Raw genomic sequence first — 16,614 nt, 5'->3', positions numbered from 1 at the left:
TGTTTTTCTGAAGTCAGTTGATGATGCTGATCGCTATGCTAGGCACTTTTAGCCACATTACATAGCTAGCATAGTTAGCATATAGCATTTAGGTATGTGTTTTTCTATAGTTATGATGCTATCCTATGCAGCACTTTTAGCCAATTAAGCATGTTAGCAATTAAATCGCTTGACTAGCTTTTATTTGGGCGTGAGGGCGGGAGGGCGCGGTGTGCGTAGGTTGGGCGTGGAAGGCGGGTTGCGTCTGCGGGCCATACAACGCCGCTTGCGGCTTTAATTATTATTATCTTTCTAACGGATACTTTGAGCTCAAATTTGACCCCGCCACATACCCGAAAACTCACCAAAATTGGCACACACCTGGGATAAATTAAAAATGAATTTTCGGCAAAGAGAACGTCACCCCCCCCATGATGATGACATCACGGCGAGCAATCCCGTCAAAAAAATGAATGGGCCGAAAATCGCTTATGGGGCCAAAAAAAAATATTTTGAAATACAGTTACGAAACCAAAACACGCGTGTTGGAGATATCCCAAAGAAGTTATGAAATCATTATGGGATGGCCACACGACCTACGGCTTGGCGGCCATTTTGTGGCGAACTCAGAGAAATGGCGATTTTCGTGTTTTTTGACAATATGGGAAAACTACACTTTTGTTCAAGCGATTTTCACGAAATTTCATACACATGCCACAAACACGATTCTACAACTACCAAAGAAGTTTTGTTGACCTTTGACCTTGGGAAGGGGCGGCCATCTTGAATTAAAAAAAAAGCACCTTTATTGACGGATACAAACGAAAACTCGTCCTAGGGATTTTTATCGATCTTTTTGAAACTTCTCGGGCATCAATGGCAAGCTACTGTGGACAAAATGTTGGAATTAGAAGTTGTAGAATTTGAAACGCGTGCGCGTGGCGAATTCGCAACCGTCGCCATTTTAGCTAGCTCGCACATATTTTATCGGAATAGCCTGAAACTGAAATATGCGATACCCTGGCCCACACTGAACAAAACGATGTCACATACGACAAAATCGATAAAGGAATGTGGCCGTGGTAAACAAAAAACGATCGCAAAAAAAAGTGCTGACTCGGCAAAAAAAAATTTTTTCGGATTTTATTTTTAAGAATCGGCTAACGAAACCCAGATAACTTTGTCGGGTATATCCAAACAAAGTTTTGAAATCATTACGTGATGGCGACACGACCTACGGTTTGGCGGCCATTTTGTGCCAAAATCTGCCATTTTGTGTTTTTCGCGATTTTACACAATATGGAAAAATGAACTTTTTTTCGAGCGATTTTGACGAAATTTGACGCACATGTCCCTAGCGTAAGTGTACAATCACCTTTGGAGTTTCGTTGACCTTTGACCTCGGGAAAAGGCGGCCATCTTGAATTTTCTATAAAAAACACCTTTGCCACTGGATTCAAACGTAAACTTGTCGTTGGAATTTTTATCGATCGTTGCGAAACTTTTTGGGCATCAATGGCAAGCTACTGTGGAAAAAATGTTGGAATTAGAAGTTGTAGATTTTGAACGGCGTGCGCGTGGCAAGCTAGCAAAGTGGCGCACTGTTATAACTTCCATGCTTTTCAATACAATACAGTGAAAATTGAATGCATGCATCCATAGCAGGAACTGAACACAATTAAAAACACTGGATATGGACATATAAGGAATGTGGGCGTGGTTAGCATAAAACCACTGTTGCTAAGGACGACAAAAAGTTTACTTTTACCGATTTGTCCGAAACTGACGTCAATCTGTTCGTCCTCCCGAGGGGACCAAAACATAAAATGGTTGCTATGGAGATAAAATCAACAGAAAAGCCGCCATTTTGGAAAAAGTGTCTTTTTTATCAATTTATGGCATATAACTCTCACCAATGGAGGAATGTGTTTTTCTGAGTCAGTTGATGACGCTGATCGCTATACTAGCACTTTTAGCTATGTTAGCATAACTAGCATAGTTAGCATAATTAGCATTTTAGGTAATGTGTTTTTCTGAGTCAGTTGATGATGCTGATCGCTATGCTAGCACTTTTAGCCAAATTAGCGTAGCTAGCATAGTTAGCATAATTAGCATTTTAGATAATGTGTTTTTCTGAGTCAGTTGATGATGCTGATCGCTATGCTAGCACTTTTAGCCACATTAGCATAGTTAGCATTGTTAGCATAATTAGCAAATCCAGCCTTGACTAGCTTTTAATTTGCGGGCTGTGAGGGCGGTGAGGTCAGCGGTGGTGCGTAGAGTTGGGCGTGGAGGCGGGTTACGTCTGCGGGCCATACAACGCCGCTTGCGGCTTTAATTATTATTATTATTCTTCTTGTCCTATAACGGCGTCTTTGAGCTTAATTTTGACCCCCGCCACATACCCGAAAACTCACCAAAATTGGCACACACCTGGGATAAATTGAAAATGAATTTTTGGCAAAGAGAACGCCACCCCCCCGAAGTCGATGACATCACGGCGAGCGATCCCGTAAAAAAAATGAATGGGCCGAAAATCGCTTATGGGGCCAAAAAAAAATATTTTGAAATACAGTTACGAAACCAAAACACGCGTGTTGGAGATATCCCAAAGAAGTTATGAAATCATTATGGGATGCCCACACGACCTACGGCTTGGCGGCCATTTTGTGGCGAACTCAGAGAAATGGCGATTTTCGTGTTTTTTGACAATATGGGAAAACTACACTTTTGTTAAAGCGATTTTCACGAAATTTCATACACATGCCAAAAACACGATTCTACAACTACCAAAGAAGTTTTGTTGACCTTTGACCTTGGGAAGGGGCGGCCATCTTGAATTTTCATAAAAAAGCACCTTTAGTAACGTATACAAACGAAAACTCGTCCTAGGGATTTTTATCGATCTTTTTGAAACTTCTCAGGCATCAATGGCAAGCTACTGTGGACAAAATGATGGAATTAGAAGTTGTAGAATTTGAAACGCGTGCGCGTGGCGAATTCGCAACCGTCGCCATTTTAGCTAGCTCGCACATATTTTATCGGAATAGCCTGAAACTGAAATATGCGATACCCTGGCCCAAACTGAACAAAACGATGTCACATACGACAAAATCGATAAAGGAATGTGGCCGTGGTAAGCAACAAACCGTCGCAAAAAAAAGTGCTGACTCGGCAAAAAAAATTTTTTTCGGATTTTATTTTTAAGAATCGGCTAACAAAACCCAGATAACTTTGTCGGGTATATCCAAAGAAAGTTTTGAAATCATTACGTGATGGCCACACGACCTACGGTTTGGCGGCCATTTTGTGCCAAAATCTGCCATTTTGAGTTTTTCGCGTTTTTACACGATATGGAAAAATGAACTTTTTTTTGAGCGATTTTCACGAAATTTGACTCGCATGTCCCTAGCGTAAGTCTACAATCACCTTTGGAGTTTCGTCGACCTTTGACCTCGGGAAAAGGCGGCCATCTTGAATTTTCTATAAAAAACACCTTAACCACCAGATTCAAACGTAAACTTGTCGTTGGAATTTTCTTCGATCGTCTCAAAACTTTTTGGGCATCAATGGCAAGCTACTGTGTAAAAAATGTTGGAATTAGAAGTTGTAGATTTTGAACGGCGTGCGCGTGGCAAGCTAGCAAAGTGGCGCACTGTTATAACTCCCATGCATTTCAATACAATACAGTGAAAATTGAATGCATGCATTCATGCCTGAAACTGAATACATTGAAAAACACTGGATATGGACATATAAGGAATGTGGGCGTGGTTAGCATAAAACCACTGTTGCTAAGGACGACAAAAAGTTTACTTTTACCGATTTGTCCGAAACTGACGTCAATCTGTTCGTCCTCCCGAGGGGACCAAAACATAAAATGGTTGCTATGGAGATAAAATCAACAGAAAAGCCGCCATTTTGGAAAAAGTGGGCTTTTTAGCAACTTATGACATATAACTCTCACCAATGGAGGAATGTGTTTTTCTGAGTCAGTTGATGATGCTGATCGCTATGCTAGCAATTTTAGCCACATTAGCATAGCTAGCATAGTTAGCATAATTAGCATTTTAGGAAATGTGTTTTTTTGAGTCAGTTGATGATGCTGATCGCTATGCTAGCACTTTTAGCTATGTTAGCATAGCTAGCATAGTTAGCATAATTAGCATTTTAGGTAATGTGTTTTTCTGAGTCAGTTGAAGATGCTGATTGCTATGCTAGCACTTTTAGCCACATTAGCATAGTTAGCATAGTTAGCATAATTAGCATTTTAGGTAATATGTTTTTCTGAGTCAGTTGATGATGCTGATCGCTATGCTAGCACTTTTAGCCACATTAGCATAGCTAGCATAGTTAGCATAATTAGCATTTTAGGAAATGTGTTTTTTTGAGTCAGTTGATGATGCTAATCGCAATGCTAGCTCATTTAGGCACATTAGCATAGCTAGCATGGTTAGCATAATTAGCATTTTAGGAAATGTGTTTTTCTGAGAGAGTTGATTATGCTGATCGCTATGCTAGGACTTTTAGTCACATTAGCATAGTTAGCATAGTTAGCATTATGAGCAAATCCAGCCTTGATTAGCTTTTAATTTGTGGGCGGTGAGGGCGGAGAGGGCCGCGGTAGTGCGTAGAGTTGGGCGTGGAAGGCGGGTTGCGTCTGCGGGCCATACAACGCCGCTTGCGGCTTTAATTATTATTATTCTTCTTGCACACTAACGGCGTCTTTGAGCTTAATTTTGACCCCCGCCACATACCCGAAAACTCACCAAAATTGGCACACATCTGGGATAAATTGAAAATGAATTTTCGGCAAAGAGAACGTCACCCCCCCGAAGTCGATGACATCACAGCGAGCGGTCCCGTAAAAAAAATGAATGGGCCGAAAATCGCTTATGGGGCCAAAAAAAAATATTTCAAATTAGAGCAATGAAACCAAAACACGCGTGTTGGAGATATCCCAAAGAAGTTCTGAAATCATTATGGGATGGCCACACGACCTACGGCTTGGCGGCCATTTTGTGGCCAACTCAGAGAAATGGCGATTTTCGTGTTTTTTGACAATATGGGAAAACGACACTTTTGTTTAAGCGATTGTCACGAAATTGCATACACATGCCACAAACACGATTCTACAATAACCAAAGAAGTTTTGTTGACCTTTGACCTTGGCAAGGGGCGGCCATCTTGAATTTTCAAAAAAAAGCACCTTTAGTAACGGATACAAACGAAAACTCGTCCTAGGGATTTTTATCGATCTTTTTGAAACTTCTCGGGCATCAATGGTAAGCTACTGTAGACAAAATGATGGAATTATAAGTTGTAGAATTTGAAACGCGTGCGCATGGCGAATTCGCAACCGTCGCCGTTTTAGCTAGCTCGCACATATTTTATCGGAATGTCCTGAAACTGAAATATGCGATACCCTGGCCCACACTGAACAAAACGATGTCACATACGACAAAATTGATAAAGGAATGTGGCCGTGGTAGACAAAAAACGATCGCAAAAAAAAGTGCTGACTCGGCAAAAAAATTTTTTTTCGGATTTTATTTTTAAGAATCGGCTAACGAAACCCAGATAACTTTGTCGGGTATATCCAAAGAAAGTTTTGAAATCATTACGTGATGGCGACACGACCTACGGTTTGGCGGCCATTTTGTGCCAAAATATGCCATTTTGAGTTTTTCGCGTTTTTACACAATATGGAAAAAGGAATTTTTTTTCGAGCGATTTTCACGAAATTTGACGCGCATGTCCCTAGCATAAGTCTACAATCACCTCTGGAGTTTCGTCGACCTTTGACCTCGGGAAAAGGCGGCCATCTTGAATTTTCTATAAAAAACACCTTTACCACCAGATTCAAACGTAAACTTGTCGTTGGAATTTTCAGCGATCGTCTCGAAACTTTTTGGGCATCAATGGCAAGCTACTGTGGAAAAAATGTTGGAATTAGAAGTTGTAGATTTTAAACGGCGTGCGCGTGGCGAGCTAGCAAAGTGGCGCACTGTTATACCTCCTATGTTTTTCAATGGACTACTGTGAAATATGAATGCATGCAATAATGCCTGAAACTGCATACATTGAAAAACACTGGATATGGACATATAAGGAATGTGGGCGTGGTTAGCATAAAACCACTGTTGCTAGGGACGACAAAAAGTTTACTTTTACCGATTTGTCCGAAACTGACGTCAATCTGTTTGTCCTCCCGAGGGGACCAAAACATAAAATGGTTGCTATGGAGATAAAATAAACAAAAAAGCCGCCATTTTGGAAAAAGTGGGTTTTTTAGCAACTTATGACATATAACTCTCACCAATGGAGGAATGTGTTTTTCTGAGTCAGTTGATGATGCTGATCGCTATGCTAGCACTTTTAGCTATGTTAGCATAACTAGCATAGTTAGCATAATTAACATTTTAGGTAATGTGTTTTTCTGAGTCAGTTGATGATGCTGATCACTATGCTAGCACTTTCAGCCACATTAGCATAGTTAGCATAGTTAGCATAATTAGCATTTTAGGTAATGTATTTTTCTGAGTCAGTTGATGATGCTGATCGCTATGCTAGCACTTTTAGCCACATTAGCATAGCTAGCATAGTTAGCATAATTAGCATTTTAGGTAATGTGTTTTTCTGAGTCAGTTGATGATGCTGATCGCTATGCTAGCACTTTTAGCCACATTAGCATAGCTAGCATAGTTAGCATAATTAGCATTTTAGGTAATGTGTTTTTCTGAGTCAGTTGATGATGCTGATCGCTATGCTAGCACTTTAAGCCACATTAGCATAGTTAGCATAGTTAGCATAATTTAATTTGAATAATTTGAATCTAGCCACAGGGGTTGCAAGCCAGTAACTTCTGTGCCGGTCCCAAGCCCGGATAAATAGAGAGGGTTGCGTCAGGAAGGGCATCCGGCGTAAAAATTGCCAAAATAACCATGCGAATCATCCACAACACTTCAGACATACCGGATCGGTCGAGGCCCGGGTTAACAACGACCGCCACCGATGCTGTTAACCTACAGGGTGTCGGTGGAAATTTGACTACTGTTGGTGGAAGAAAGAGGGGAGGCAGAAGGGTCCGTGGCCAGAGAGAGAAGGGGAAAGGCAGGAACATAGGTTTGAGAATAGGGACTCTTAACGTTGGCACAATGACAGGGAAAGGCAGAGAGCTGGCAGACATGATGGAGAGAAGGAAGGTAGATGTACTGTGTGTGCAGGAGACAAGGTGGAAGGGCAGCAAGGCACGTAGCATTGGAGGAGGATACAAACTGTTCTATCATGGTGTTGATAGGAAGAGAAACGGGGTAGGAGTGATTCTGAAGGGGGAGTTTGTGAACAGTGTTCTAGAGGTGAAAAGAGTCTCAGACAGGATGATGAGCCTAAAGTTAGAAATTGAAGGGGTGATGGTGAATGTAGTCAGTGGGTATGCGCCACAGGTTGGCTGTGAGTTAGAAGTGAAGGAGAGATTCTGGAGTGAGTTGGATGAGGTCATAGAGAGTTTTCCCAGAGGAGAGAGAGTTGCTATTGGAGCAGACTTTAATGGGCATGTTGGTGAGGGCAACAGAGGTGATGAGGAGGTGATGGGCAGGTTTGGTGTGAAGGAAAGGAATCTGGAGGGACAGATGGTGGTGGACTTTGCGAAGAGGATGGAAATGGCTGTAGTCAACACTTACTTCCAGAAGAGAGAGGAACATAGAGTGACATACAGAAGTGGAGGTAGGAGTACTCAGGTGGACTACATCCTATGTAGACGAGGTCATTTGAGAGAGGTTAATGACTGCAAAGTGGTGGTAGGAGAGAGTGTAGCCAGACAGCACCGCATGGTGGTGTGTAAAATGACTCTGGAGGTCAGGAAGAAGAAGAGAGGGAAAACAGAAAAGAAGACCAAGTGGTGGAAGCTACAGAATGAAGAAACTTGTGAGGAATTTAGGCAGAAGTTGAGGCAGGTCCTGGGTGGTCAGGATGAGCTTCCAGATGACTGGGAAACTACAGCAGAAATTATCAGGGAAACAGGTAGGAAGGTGCTAGGTGTGTCATCTGGAAAGAGGAAAGACGGTAAAGACACTTGGTGGTGGAATGAGGAAGTACAGGACTGCGTCCAGAGGAAGAGGTTGGCTAAAAGGAAGTGGGATGTAGAAAGGACTGAGGAAGGTAGACAGGAGTACAAGGAAGCGCAGCGTAGAGTGAAGAGAGAGGTGGCAAAGGCCAAACAGAAAGCTTACGATGAGCTATATGACAGGTTAGACACAAAGGAAGGAGAGAAGGACTTGTACAGGCTAGCCAGACAGAGAGACAGAGATGGGAAGGACGTGCAACAGATAAGGGTGATTAAGGACAGAGATGGAAAGGTGCTAACAACCCAGGAGAGTGTACAGAAAAGATGGAAGGAGTATTTTGAGGAGCTGATGAACGAGGAAAATGACAGGGAAAGAAGGGAGGAAGATGTGGTTGTTGTGGAGCAGGAAGTAGCAGAGATTGGAAAGGATGAGGTTAGGAAGGCTCTGAAAAGGATGAAGAGCGGAAAGGCCGTTGGTCCTGATGACGTACCTGTGGAGGTATGGAAGTGCCTAGGAGAGACAGCAGTGGAATTTCTAACAAGGTTGTTCAATAGGATTTTAGAGAGTGAGAAGATGCCTGAGGAATGGAGGAGAAGCGTTCTGGTCCCGATCTTTAAGAACAAGGGTGACACGCAGAACTGCAGCAACTATAGAGGAATAAAGTTGATGAGCCACACAATGAAGCTGTGGGAAAGAGTAGTGGAAGCCAGGCTTAGGAAGAAGGTGGAGATTTGTGAGCAGCAGTATGGTTTCATGCCCCGTAAGAGCACCACTGATGCCATTTTTGCTTTGAGAATGTTGATGGAAAAGTACAGAGAAGGTCAGAAGGAGCTGCATTGTGTGTTCGTAGATTTAGAGAAGGCGTATGACAGGGTGCCGAGGGAGGAGCTGTGGTACTGTATGAGGTCGTCTGGAGTGGCAGAGAAGTATGTCAGAGTAGTTCAGGACATGTATGAGAGAAGTATGACGGTGGTGAGATGTGCTGTAGGTCAGACAGAGGAGTTCAAGGTGGAGGTGGGACTACACCAAGGATCAGCTTTGAGTCCTTTTTTGTTTGCTATGCTGATGGACAGGCTGACAGACGAGGTAAGACAGGAATCTCCCTGGACAATGATGTTTGCGGATGACATTGTAATTTGCAGTGAGAGTAGAGAGCAGGTGGAGGAACAGCTAGAGAGGTGGAGGTTTGCTCTGGAAAGAAGAGGTATGAAGGTCAGTCGTAGTAAGACAGAATACATGTGTCTGAACGAGAGGGATCAAGGTAGAAGCGTTAGGTTACAGGGGGCTGAGGTGAAGAAGGTGCAGGAGTTTAAGTACTTGGGGTCAACAGTTCAGTGTGATGGGGATTGTGGAAAAGAGGTGAAGAGGCGAGTGCAGGCAGGTTGGAGCGGGTGGAGGAAAGTGTCAGGAGTGTTGTGTGACAGAAGAGTGCCAGCAAGACTCAAAGGAAAGGTGTACAAGACAGTGGTGAGACCAGCTCTGCTCTATGGGTTAGAGACGGTAGCAGTGAGACAGAGACAAGAGGCTGAGATGGAGGTAGCGGAGATGAAGATGTTGAGGTTCTCCTTAGGAGTGACCAGGTTAGACAGGATAAGGAACGAGTACATCAGAGGGACGGCTCATGTTGCCTGTGTTAGCGACAAAGTCAGAGAAGCCAGACTGAGATGGTTTGGACATGTTCAGAGGAGGGATAGTGGATACATTGGTAGAAGGATGTTGGAGATGGAGCTGCCTGGCCGGAGGGCAAGAGGACGGCCAAAGAGGAGATATATGGATGTCTTGACAGAGGACATGAAGTTGGCTAATGTTAGGATAGAAGATGTTCATGATAGAGTGAGGTGGAAAAGGATGATTCGCTGTGGCGACCCCTGATGGGAAAAGCCGAAAGAGAAAGAGCATAGTTAGCATAATTAGCATTTTAGGTAATGTATTTTTCTGAGTCAGTTGATGATGCTGATCGCTATGCTAGCACTTTTAGCCACATTAGCATAGCTAGCATAGTTAGCATAATTAGCATTTTAGGTAATGTGTTTTTCTGAGTCAGTTGATGATGCTGATCGCTATGCTAGCACTTTTAGCCACATTAGCATAGCTAGCATAGTTAGCATAATTAACATTTTAGGTAATGTGTTTTTCTGAGTCAGTTGATGATGCTGATCGCTATGCTAGCACTTTTAGCCACATTAGCATAGTTAGCATAGTTAGCATAATTAGCATTTTAGGTAATGTATTTTTCTGAGTCAGTTGATGATGCTGATCGCTATGCTAGCACTTTTAGCCACATTAGCATAGCTAGCATAGTTAGCATAGTTAGCATTTTAGGTAATGTGTTTTTCTGAGTCAGTTGATGATGCTGATCGCTATGCTAGCACTTTTAGCCACATTAGCATAGCTAGCATAGTTAGCATATTTAGCATTTTAGGTAATGTGTTTTTCTGAGTCAGTTGATGATGCTGATCCCTATGCTAGCACTATTAGCCACATTAGCATAGCTAACATTGTTAGCATAATTAGCATATGCAGTTTTGACTAGCCTTCAACAAAAGTGGGCGGTGAGGGCGGTGAGGGCGGTGGTGCGTAGAGTTGGGCGTGGAAGGCGTGGAAGGCGGGTTGCGTCTGCGGGCCATACAACGCCGCTTGCGGCTTTAATTATTATTATTATTATTATTATTCTTGCACACTAACGGCGTCTTTGAGCTTAATTTTGACCCCCGCCACATACCCGAAAACTCACCAAAATTGGCACACATCTGGGATAAATTGAAAATGAATTTTCGACAAAGAGAACGTCACCCCCCCGAAGTCGATGACATCACAACGAGCGTTCCCGTAAAAAAAATGAATGGGCCGAAAATCGCTTATGGGGCCAAAAAAAAATATTTCGGAATACAGTTACGAAACCAAAACACGCGTGTTGGAGATATCCCAAAGAAGTTATGAAATCATTATGGGATGGCCACACGACCTACGGCTTGGCGGCCATTTTGTGGCGAACTCAGAGAAATAGCGATTTTCGTGTTTTTTGACAATATGGGAAAATGACACTTTTGTTCAAGCGATTTTCACGAAATTTCATACACATGCCACAAACACGATTCTACAACTACCAAAGAATTTTTGTTGACCTTTGACCTTGGGAAGGGGCGGCCATCTTGAATTTTCAAAAAAAAGCACCTTTAGTAACGGATACAAACGAAAACTCGTCCTAGGGATTTTTATCAATCTTCTTGAAACTTCTCGGGCATCAATGGCAAGCTACTGTGGACAAAATGTTGGAATTAGAAGTTGTAGAATTTGAAACGCGTGCCCGTGGCGAATTCGCAACCGTCGCCATTTTAGCTAGCTCGCACATATTTTGTCGGAATAGCCTGAAACTGAAATATGCGATACCCTGTCCCACACTGAACAAAACGATGTCACATACGACAAAATCCATAAAGGAATGTGGCCGTGGTAAACAAAAAACCGTCGCAAAAAAAAGTGCTGACTCGGCAAAAAAAATTTTTTTTGGATTTTATTTTTAAGAATCGGCTAACGAAACTCAGATAACTTTGTCGGGTATATCCAAAGAAAGTTTTGAAATCATTACGTGATGGCGACACGACCTACGGTTTGGCGGCCATTTTTTGCCAAAATCTGCCATTTTGCGTTTTTCGCGTTTTTACACAATATGGAAAAATGAACTTTTTTTCGAGCGATTTTCACGAAATTTGACTCGCATGTCCCTAGCGTAAGTTTACAATCACCTTTGGAGTTTCGTCGACCTTTGACCTCGGGAAAAGGCGGCCATCTTGAATTTTCTATAAAAAACACCTTTACCACCAGATTCAAACGTAAACTTGTCGTTGGAATTTTTATCGATCGTCTCAACACTTTTTGGGCATCAATGGCAAGCTACTGTGGAAAAAATGTTGGAATTAGAAGTTGTAGATTTTGAATGGCGTGCGCGTGGCGAGCTAGCAAAGTGGCGCACTGTTATAACTCCCATGCATTTCAATACAATACAGTGAAAATTGAATGCATGCATAAATGCCTGAAACAGAATACATTGAAAAACACTGGATATGGACATATAAGGAATGTGGGCGTGGTTAGCATAAAACCCCTGTTGCTAAGGACAACAAAAAGTTTACTTTTACCGATTTGTCCGAAACTGACGTCAATCTGTTCGTCTTCTCAAGGGGAACAAAACATAAAATGGTTGCTATGGAGATAAAATCAACAAAAAAGCCGCCATTTTGGAAAAAGTGGGTTTTTTATCAACTTATGGCATATAGCTCTCACCAATGGAGGAATGTGTTTTTCTGAGTCAGTTGATGATGCCGATCGCTATGCTAGCACTTTTAGCCACTTTAGCATAGCTAGCATAGTTAGCATAATTAGCATTTTAGGCAATGTGTTTTTCTGAGTCAGTTGATGATGCTGATCGCAATGCTAGCACTTTTAGCCACATTAGCATAGCTAGCATAGTTAGCATAATTAGCATTTTTAGTAATGTGTTTTTCTGAGTAAGTTGATGATGCTGATCGCTATGCTAGCACTTTTAGCCACATTAGCATAGCTAGCATAGTTAGCATAATTAGCATTTTAGGTAATGTGTTTTTCTGAGTCAGTTGATGATGCTGATCGCTATGCTAGCACTTTTAGCCACATTAGCATAGCTAGCATAGTTTCATAATTAGCATTTTAGGTAATGTGTTTTTCTGAGTCAATTGATGATGCTGATCGCTATGCTAACACTTTTAGCCACATTAGCATAGTTAGCATAGTTAGCATAATTAGCATTTTAGGTAATGTGTTTTTCTGAGTCAGTTGATGATTCTGATCGCTATGCTAGCACTTTTAGCCACATTAGCATAGCTAGCATAGTTAGCATAATTAGCATTTTTAATAATCTGTTTTCCTGAGTCAGTTGATTATGCTGATCGCAATGCTAGCACTTTTGGCCAAATCAGCATAGCTAGCATAGTTAGCATAATTAGCAAAAGCCGTTTTGACTAGCCTTTATCAAAAGTGGGCAGTGAGGGAGGCGGTGGTGCGTAGAGTTGGGCGTGGAAGGCGGGTTGCGTCTGCGGGCCATACAACGCCGCTTGCGGCTTTAATTATTATTATTATTACGTTTCTTCTTTCTTACGGATCCGTTGATCGCAAATTTGACCCCCGCCACATACCCGAAAACTCACCAAAATTGCCACACAGCTGGGATAAATTGAAAATGAATTTTCGGCAAAGAGAACGTCACCCCCCCCACGATGATGACATCACGGCGAGCGTCCCCGTAAAAAAAATGAATGGGCCGAAAATCGTTTATGGGGCCAAAAAAAAATATTTTGAAATACAGTTACGAAACCAAAACAGATGTGTTGGAGATATCCCAAAGATGTTCTGAAATCATTATGGGATGGCCACAAAACCTTCGGCTTGGCGGCCATTTTGTGGCGAACTCAGAGAAATGGCGATTTTCGTGTTTTTTCACAATATAGGAAAACGACACTTTTGTTCAAGCGATTTTCACGAAATTGCACACACATGGCACAAACACGATTCTACAACTACCAAAGAAGTTTTGTTGACCTTTGACCTTGGGAAGGGGCGGCCATCTTGAATTTTCATAAAAAAGCACCTTTAGTAAGGTATTCAAACGAAAACTCGTCCTAGGAATTTTCATCGATCTTTTTGAAACTTCTTGGGCATCAATGGCAATCAATTGTGGAAAAAATGTTGGAATTAGAAGTTGTAGATTTTGAAACGCGTGCGCGTGGCGAATTCGCAACCTTCGCCATTTTAGCTAGCTTGCACATATTTTATCGGAATGTCGTGAAAATGAAATATACGATTCCCTGGCCCACACTGAACAAAACGATGTCACATACGACAAAATCGATAAAGGAATGTGGCCGTGGTAAACAAAAAACGATCGCAAAAAAAAGTGCTGACTCGGCAAAAAAAAAAAAATTCGGATTTTTTTTTAAAGAATCGGCTAACGAAACCCAGATAACTTTGTCGGGTATATCCAAAGAAAGTTTTGAAATCATTACGTGATGGCGACACGACCTACGGTTTGGCGGCCATTTTGTGCCAAACTCGGCCATTTTGAGTTTTTCGCGTTTTTACACAATATGGAAAAAGGAACTTTTTTTTGAGCGATTTTCACGAAATTTGACTCGCATGTCCGTAGCATAAGTCTACAATTACCTCTGGAGTTTCGTCGACCTTTGACCTCTGGAAAAGGCAACCATCTTGAATTTTCTATAAAAAACACCTTTGCCACTGGATTCAAACGTAAACTTGTCTATGGAATTTTTATCGATCGTCTCGAAACTTTTTGGGCATCAATGGCAAGCTACTGTGGAAAAAATGTTGGAATTAGAAGTTGTAGATTTTGAACGGCGTGCGCGTGGCGAGCTAGCAAAGTGGCGCACTGTTATAACTCCCATGCCTTTCAATACAATACAGTGAAAATTGAATGCATGCATTCATGCCTGAAACTGAATACATTGAAAAACACTGGTTCTGGACATATAAGGAATGTGGGCGTGGTTAGCATAAAACCACTGTTGCTAAGGACAACAAAAAGTTTACTTTTACTGATTTGTCCGAAACTGACGTCAATCTGTTCGTCCTCCCGAGGGGACCAAAACATAAAATGGTTGCTATGGAGATAAAATCAACAGAAAAGCCGCCATTTTGGAAAAAAAGTGGGTTTTTTATCAACTTATGACATATAGCTCTCACCAATGGAGGAATGTGTTTTTCTGAGTCAGTTGATGATGCTGATCGCTATGCTAGCTCTTTTAGCCACATTAGCATAGCTAGCATAGTTAGCATAATTAGCATTTTAGGTAATGTGTTTTTCTGAGTCAGTCGATGATGCTGATCGCTATGCTAGCACTTTTAGCCACATTAGCGAAGCTAGCATAGTTAGCATAATTAGCATTTTAGGTAATGTGTTTTTCTGAGTCAGTTGATGATGCTGATTGCAATGCTAGCACTTTTAGCCACATTAGCATAGTTAGCATTGTTAGCCTAATTAGCAAATCCAGCCTTGACTAGCTTTTAATTTGCGGGCTGTGAGGGCGGTGAGGTCAGCGGTGGTACGTAGAGTTGGGCGTGGAAGGCGGGTTGCGTCTGCGGGCCATACAACGCCGCTTGCGGCTTTAATTATTATTACGTTTCTTCTTTCTTACGGATCCGTTGATCGCAAATTTGACCCCCGCCACATACCCGAAAACTCACCAAAATTGGCACAGACCTAGGATAAATTGAAAATGAATTTTCGGCAAAGAGAACGTCAACCCCCCCACGATGATGACATCACAGCGAGCGATCCCGTCAAAAAAATGAATGGGCCGAAAATCGCTTATGGGGCCAAAAAAAAATATTTCAAATGAGAGCAACGAAACCAAAACACGCGTGTTGGAGATATCCCCAAGAAGTTATGAAATCATTATGGGATGGCCACGCGACCTACGGCTTGGCGGCCATTTTGTGGCGAACTCAGAGAAATGGCGAATTTCGTGTTTTTTGACAATATAGGAAAACGACACTTTTGTATGAGCGATTTTCACGAAATCGCACATATATGCCGCCAGCGTAATTCTACCATAACCAAAGAAGTTTCGTTGACCTTTGACCTTGGGAAGGGGCGGCCATCTTGAATTTTCATAAAAAAGCACCTTTAGTAACGTATACAAACGAAAACTCGTCCTAGGGATTTTTATCGATCTTTTTGAAACTTCTCAGGCATCAATGGCAAGCTACTGTGGACAAAATGTTGGAATTAGAAGTTGTAGAATTTGAAACGCGTGCGCGTGGCGAATTCGCAACCGTCGCCATTTTAGCTAGCTCGCACATATTTTATCGGAATAGCCTGAAACTGAAATATGCGATACCCTGGCCCACACTGAAAAAAACGATGTCACATACGACAAAATCGATAAAGGAATGTGGCCGTGGTAAACAAAAAACCGTCGCAAAAAAAAGTGCTGACTCGGCAAAAAAAAAAAATTTCGGATTTTATTTTTAAGAATCGGCTAACGAAACCCAGATAACTTTGTCGGGTATATCCAAAGAAAGTTTTGAAATCATTACGTGATGGCCACACGACCTACGGTTTGGCGGCCATTTTGTGCCAAAATCGGCCATTTTGAGTTTTTCGCGTTTTTACACGATATGGAAAAATAAACTTTTTTTCGAGCGATTTTCACGAAATTTGACTCGCATGTCCCTAGCGTAAGTCTACAATCACCTTTGGAGTTTCGTCGTCCTTTGACCTCGGGAAAAGGCGGACATCTTGAATTTTCTATAAAAAACACCTTAACCACCAGATTCAAACGTAAACTTGTCGTTGGAATTTTCTTCGAACGTCTCAAAACTTTTTGGGCATCAATGGCAAGCTACTGTGTGAAAAATGTTGGAATTAGAAGTTGTAGATTTTGAACGGCGTGTGCGTGGCAAGCTAGCAAAGTGGCGCACTGTTATAACTCCCATGCATTTCAATACAATACAGTGAAAATTGAATGCATGCATTAATGCCTGAAACTGAATACATTGAAAAACACTGGATATG

This window comes from Oryzias latipes, chromosome 8 (genome assembly GCF_002234675.1).
Source record: "Oryzias latipes chromosome 8, ASM223467v1".
NCBI classification, from domain to species: domain Eukaryota; kingdom Metazoa; phylum Chordata; class Actinopteri; order Beloniformes; family Adrianichthyidae; genus Oryzias; species Oryzias latipes.
The sequence above is the reverse complement of the archived record's forward strand: the minus strand, read 5'-3'. Positions refer to the sequence as shown.